This window comes from Phoca vitulina, unplaced genomic scaffold (genome assembly GCF_004348235.1).
Source record: "Phoca vitulina isolate PV1807 unplaced genomic scaffold, GSC_HSeal_1.0 scaffold71, whole genome shotgun sequence".
NCBI classification, from domain to species: Eukaryota; Metazoa; Chordata; class Mammalia; order Carnivora; family Phocidae; genus Phoca; species Phoca vitulina.
The window spans coordinates 1,806,741-1,812,748 of NW_022589774.1; positions in this window are offsets into that span (position 1 = coordinate 1,806,741).

The window sequence follows — 6,008 nt, forward strand, 5'->3', positions numbered from 1 at the left end:
CTCAGCAATTCTCAACCTAACTTCTCTTAGTTGTTAGACTTAGAAGCTTTCTAGTTAGACTTAGAATGTGTCTAAATTCTCTAGTTTTTAAGGAGAGGGAGGGGGAACAGGGATGGGAACTGAGCCAATGTGAAAAGAAAAGGCAGATGAGAAAAGAGAATTTTCAAAAAAGGTCAAACAGGACTGAGGATGCCAATGCCCACAGGCATAAAAGCCAGGAAAAGCAGAATTAACTCTGCAGAGATCAAGAACACATGGGGTAAGGACAGGAACCTAGAGCAAAAGGTAAAGCCACAGGAGGGGGGGTGGGGGCTGGGAAATGAGTTCTTAAAAAAATAGGAAAGCGCCAGATAAACAACCAGCTTGAGTTGCGGAGGCTTTGGAGATTGGAGTTTCTGGGAGGAGGATAAAGAAACAGCAGCCAAAGGGGAGGGCACACTGGCATGTCGCATGACCCGGAACCAGAGGGTTTCAAAAGACCCACACGGGTGAGAGCTGAGGTCAGTGGTGTCAGGGTCTCTCTCTGTGCTGTGATTGGCTGCCCTGGGACTGTTGGGTTGGCGTGCTTCGGGACCTCACACTGTCCTTGAACAGTCCTGTGGCACCCTGAACTCCGAGTAACGGAGGGCACGAAAAGCTACCCCACCCCAAGACCAAAGAGCCAGGCCATCCTAACCAAAGACTTTGCTTTTCACAAGCCTCCGTTTTTGCCGTCGAGGGGGGCAGCGCCACCCAGTGGCTGACTGTTGGTGGTGTACGGCACTTCACCACAATTTCTTCCCACCGCCCCCGGTCGCGCCCACGTCCTGCGAGAGCTACCACCAGCTCGGCACTGAGCGCCTTCTCATGAGTCACCAATTAGGGCGGATGAACAGACCTTACTGGAGGCGGGGCGGGACTCAGGCATCTGGTGGGGCCGCCTGGTCCTAGCAGCCAGGCTAGGCCCTAAACCATTGGCTTTTAGCTAGATCTGCTCAATAGCGACAGCTAGTGGTCACCCTTAAAAGCAAGGTGCTGTGAGCCTCCCAGGGAAAGAACTGTCAAGGTGAAATGGGGAAATCAAGGCAGATTCTTGGCTGCTACTGGAGGCTAGCATATATCCAAAGCCATCCTTGAGGAAATAGTACAAAGAAAACCCAAATTTTTTTAAATGATGTCCAAGGACCTTGGCTACCTCCATAGCCACATCTCAGGCCACCAGTCCTGCTTTTGATTCCCCAAGGACAAGGAACTGCTGGTCCTCTGAAGGCACCCTTCTGTTCCCATTGGGCCTTTGCCCATGCTATCTCCTCTGCCCTGAATGCTCTTCACTCTCCTATTGTCTGCTTAACTCCTACCTGTCCTTTAAGACTCAGCTCCACCATGACCTCCTCTGGGACAAGTGTCTTCCCTTCCACCAAGGCCTATCCTCAATGCTGGGATGGGTGCTCTCCCACCCCTACCCCATGCCTCCATAATTTTCTGTATCCGTCAATCACTTTAGTTCACTAGGCTTTAAATTTACCTTTAAAATTGTCTTATGTAATTACTTGAAGGTATTTATTTTCTTTTACTCAGTGTTGTATCCCTAATACTGAACACAGATCTTAGTATCTATAAGGTATTTGATTAATGTTTGAGAAATAAAGGACTCCTAGACCCTGATACTGGAAAAGGCTTAATATGGGGACAAAACAACTTCATTTCAAGGAAAAGGTGTAGATGGATCTAAAAGTCATTTCATCAGATTCCAGCCCATTATTCCTTTCCCCACACCACCCTGTTTTTGCCTGTCTACAAACAGTCCGCAGCTCTGCAGCAGGTGGGAGAGCCCCTCCCCTCCCAGCAGTTCCCTGGACCTTGCCATCTCCAGCAGTGCCCTAAACCCTAGCTCTGTTCCTTCCTGCCCACTTCCTGCAAAACGTCCTCATCAGAACTAGACTGCTTCTTCATGAAACTGCTCCAGCATACCCACACCTGGATTTTATCCTCAAGGAAATAGTTGAAAAGAAGAAAAACACAGAATTGCCTGCCTGAAGATGCTCATTTGCAGTATTATTTGTAAATGTATAAAAATCAGAAATGACAAAAATCTCCATATAAATAAAAATAAATCCCTCCCTATAATCTCCATATGAATCAAATAATCAATTACATCATGCAGAAACTAAGAAGAGTCTCACCACATTGTGACAATTTGTTTTTTCACTTCACTTTATCAGCAAACATAGGACTTACTATGTTCAGGCACTATTCTATTGCATGAATATGAACTCATCTATATCCCCAAGACAGCCCTATGAGGTAGGTGCTATTGTGTGTTCCCATTATTTATTTCAGAACACACTTCCTTCGGTCTGACATAAAATAAAAGTTAAATGGCCTATAAGACACTTATTTGAAGGAACACCATGTCAAATGTTTTTCTCCCATATACAGTTGTGTGATACCTATTTGTAAAAGAGCATGGTCAGTTGACTTGAGTTGGGTGAGTTTAAAAACTTACATATTTTAACTTTTCCCATCATTCCATGGGTGGAGAAGTTCCTTATGTTTATTAATTTTTCAAAGTGATGATTTTAAATGTTTTTTGGCCTCTGGATATACTTATGAAATGGTATCGGATAAAACACACTGTTGCACCGAAACTACTTCATTTTCATGCAACAGTAGGTCCAATCGAGGGTCTGTTTGGTTATAACCATTAATAAGTCACAAGGGCAGATGCTCCAAATTGCAGATGTTACTATGACAGTAGTACAGCTAGAATTTATTGAGCACGTCACGAGCGTTATGCCAGGAATCCTAAAATAATCACGTCGAGTAGGTATGATCATCATTGCCGCCTTACAGAGGAGGAACCAGAGATGCAAAGACGTTAAGTAATTTACTAAACTGAAACAGGAAGCGAATGGTAAAGCCGGGCTTCCAATCCAGGCCGCCCTCCTTCTGAGTGCTCCTGCTGATCTACCGCCCCAGGCTGCAGCTCAGGCAGTATGCTTCAGAGCAGGCGACAGATGTGATATACAAAGTAATCCTGGTATAAGGTTGAAAGTTATCACAGCTCTGAATTAATGATTGCAATTAGAGAAAATTATGATAACTCAGACTCATTTTTCTTACAGCTATTAAATTGTATCTACCAGGGGTTAATAATTATCCTGAGCAATGTCAGCTAGACATGGCTACTATTCAATAATAAGGAAATTATTAAACAGATTGTGGTACATTAACATTATGAAAAGTCATGACAACACTAAAAGGTAAAAATACGAGGAAAAGTAAAAATCTGAAAAAAAATTATGGTAGTAAGTGGAAAAACAAACACATAATTGTAGGTTCACTACACTTGAAATATGTAAAAAAAAAAGTGTGCATATAGACAAAAACTAGAAGGGAATGTGAAAAATATGAAACTAATTTGTGTTTATGGAGTAGGATTAAGGTGTTTACTTTTCTACTTTAAAACTTATTTAAAAAATAAAAATAAAAAAGGGGCACCTGGGTGGCTCAGTAGGTTAAGCATCCGACTCTTGATCTCAGCTCAGGTCTTGATTTCAGGGTTGTGAGTTCGAGCCCCACATTGGGCTTCACACTGGGTGTGGAACCTACTTTAAAAAATAAATAAATACAAATAAAAAATACAAGTTATTTTAATGGTATCATATTACAATTTTTACGAAGCTGAAAAAAGAAAATCTGAATGCTTTGTGACCCATCTCTCCATCAATCTGTTTTATTAGTCTTCAGAACGTGCTCCTAAAATGCTCTCTGCACAGCAGGCTGACAGCAATCTGTCAGTGCTTTGATGAGATCAGTTTTGGTTCAATTTTACTGCATCAATTTAAATATTCTCTGTTATGAACAATAGATTGTTCTGAGTATAAAACAGATCAGAGGGGTTCCTGGGTGGCTCGGTCAGTTAAGCATCTGCCTTTGGCTCAGGTCATGATCCCAGGGTCCTGGGATCAAGCCCCGCATCGGGCTCCCTGCTCGGCGGGAAGACTGCTTCTCCCTCTCCCACTCCCCCTGCTTGTGTTCCTTCTCTCACTGTGTCTATCTCTGTCAAATAAATAAAATCTTTAAAAAAATAAATAAATAAAAAATAAAAAAAATAGATCAGAAAGGAAGGGTGCCTGGCTGGCTCAGGCGGGAGAGCATGTGACTCTTGATCTCAGGGTCATGAGTTCGAGCCCCATGTTGGGTGTAGAGTTAACTTAAAAAAATTTAAAAATTAAAAAAGGTAAGAAAGGTAAGTATAGAAATGTATAAAATGTATAGAAAAGGCTCTGGAGGATATTTCAGTTTGGAATATGAGGCCATCTGTGAAATAGCTGAGATAGTTTAACCAAGGCTGTGGCAAGAAATGACAGTTTAAACCAGGAAGGAAAATTGCCAGTTTCAGAAAGAAGATAAGACTATTAAATAAGCTAATTTTACTAGGGAGCAAATATCTCCAGAAATAGAGTGTTAGTGAATACAGTTAGTGTTGTTTAGGCTCTCAGAATTCTTGGCTGAAAGCAAAGGTAATCGTCTTACCTTTCATGTGATCATCAGTGTAGTATCCCATTGAGTGCATCCTAAAAAGGATTTTGATCTTCATACACATTTCTTTCTGATTTTTAATGGAGTCCAAATAGTTGGTCCATAGGAATTCCTGTTACAATCTTTATACTCGAGTGCCCTGAACCACCAGAACCCTCTCACTCATCCATGCCAATAAAAATTTCTTATGCCGGGGACGCCTGGGTGGCTCAGTCGGTTAAGCGGCTGCCTTCGGCTCAGGTCATGGTCCCAGGGTCCTGGGATCGAGTCCCACATCGGGCTCCTTGCTCGGCAGGGAGCCTGCTTCTCCCTCTGCCTGCCTCTCCCCCGCTTGTGTTCTGTCTCTCTGACAAATAAATAAATAAAATCTTTAAAAAAAAAAAAAATTTCTTATGCCGCCATAACCTCTCTATCCTCTACTCATTCTCATCTCTCTATCCTCTACTCATTCTCATCTCTCTATCCTCTCTATCCTCTCTATCCTCTCCTCACTCTCATCTCCATATGTCAGGCTCCAGGATCTTGAGCTCTTGTCGCTCATCCTGAGGGAACATTGTTTGCCTTCAGCTCTAGTGCTTAAGAATCCACCCTCTGTGCTTTTCCCTGCCCCACTCCTTGTCCTTTTCCTCCTCAGAGAATGGGGGAAGTGGTAGGCACTGGAGAACATTGTGACATACTCCCCACATGTTAATAAGTGTTATCACAGCTATTTAAAAGTCTCATTATACCCTTCACATGTGTCAAGCCTTAGAATTCATAGAAGCCATATTAAGTGGACCACTCAGACAAGGTTTACTGCACCCGCTTACAAAGCTACTTAGTTAACTTGTCCTAATACAGTTCCCTCTCCATCTTCTTATCCTGAACTGCTTGTGAATTTCCTGACAATATCGTTTGCAATAGTTTCTTTTTAATGCACAGACATCAGTTCTTTCTAGTTTTCCCCCAAATTTCCTAGTCAATTGGAAATTTTTTTATGAGATTCTTTCTGCTATTGCTCCTATCATTCCCTAGCCACCCCCTCATCACCTTTTCACACCCCCTCCCCCACATTACTTCAGAAAGGAGCAAATTTGGAGCTGGCCTCATTCCAGAATTATGAAAAAGATACCAGGTACTTTGGAAGAGCAGAAACTCTTCACAACTGTTTAGGATTGGGAAGAGGTAACCAGAGGAAAGAAAATCTTTATACAGACAGCTACCTGATATACATGAAAACCTATACTGGGAACGTCTCTTCTAGGTCAGAAACGTATTTTCCTCCTTATAGAAACTGCAAGGTTTGGATGTGACCTAGAGTCCCATCCTTGTCTACTTTTAGAAGGGGGTCTGGATTTGAAACCAACTGAGAGCTCACACCAATCCACTAGCCAGAGACAGGGTGGCTGGGGTGCCCAAAGATGGGAGGAGCTCCTGTGCCCAGCCCCAGAGGCCTCAAGGGCTTAGAGGCCCACTCAGATTGTGCCCAAGAGCGAGAGAGAGGA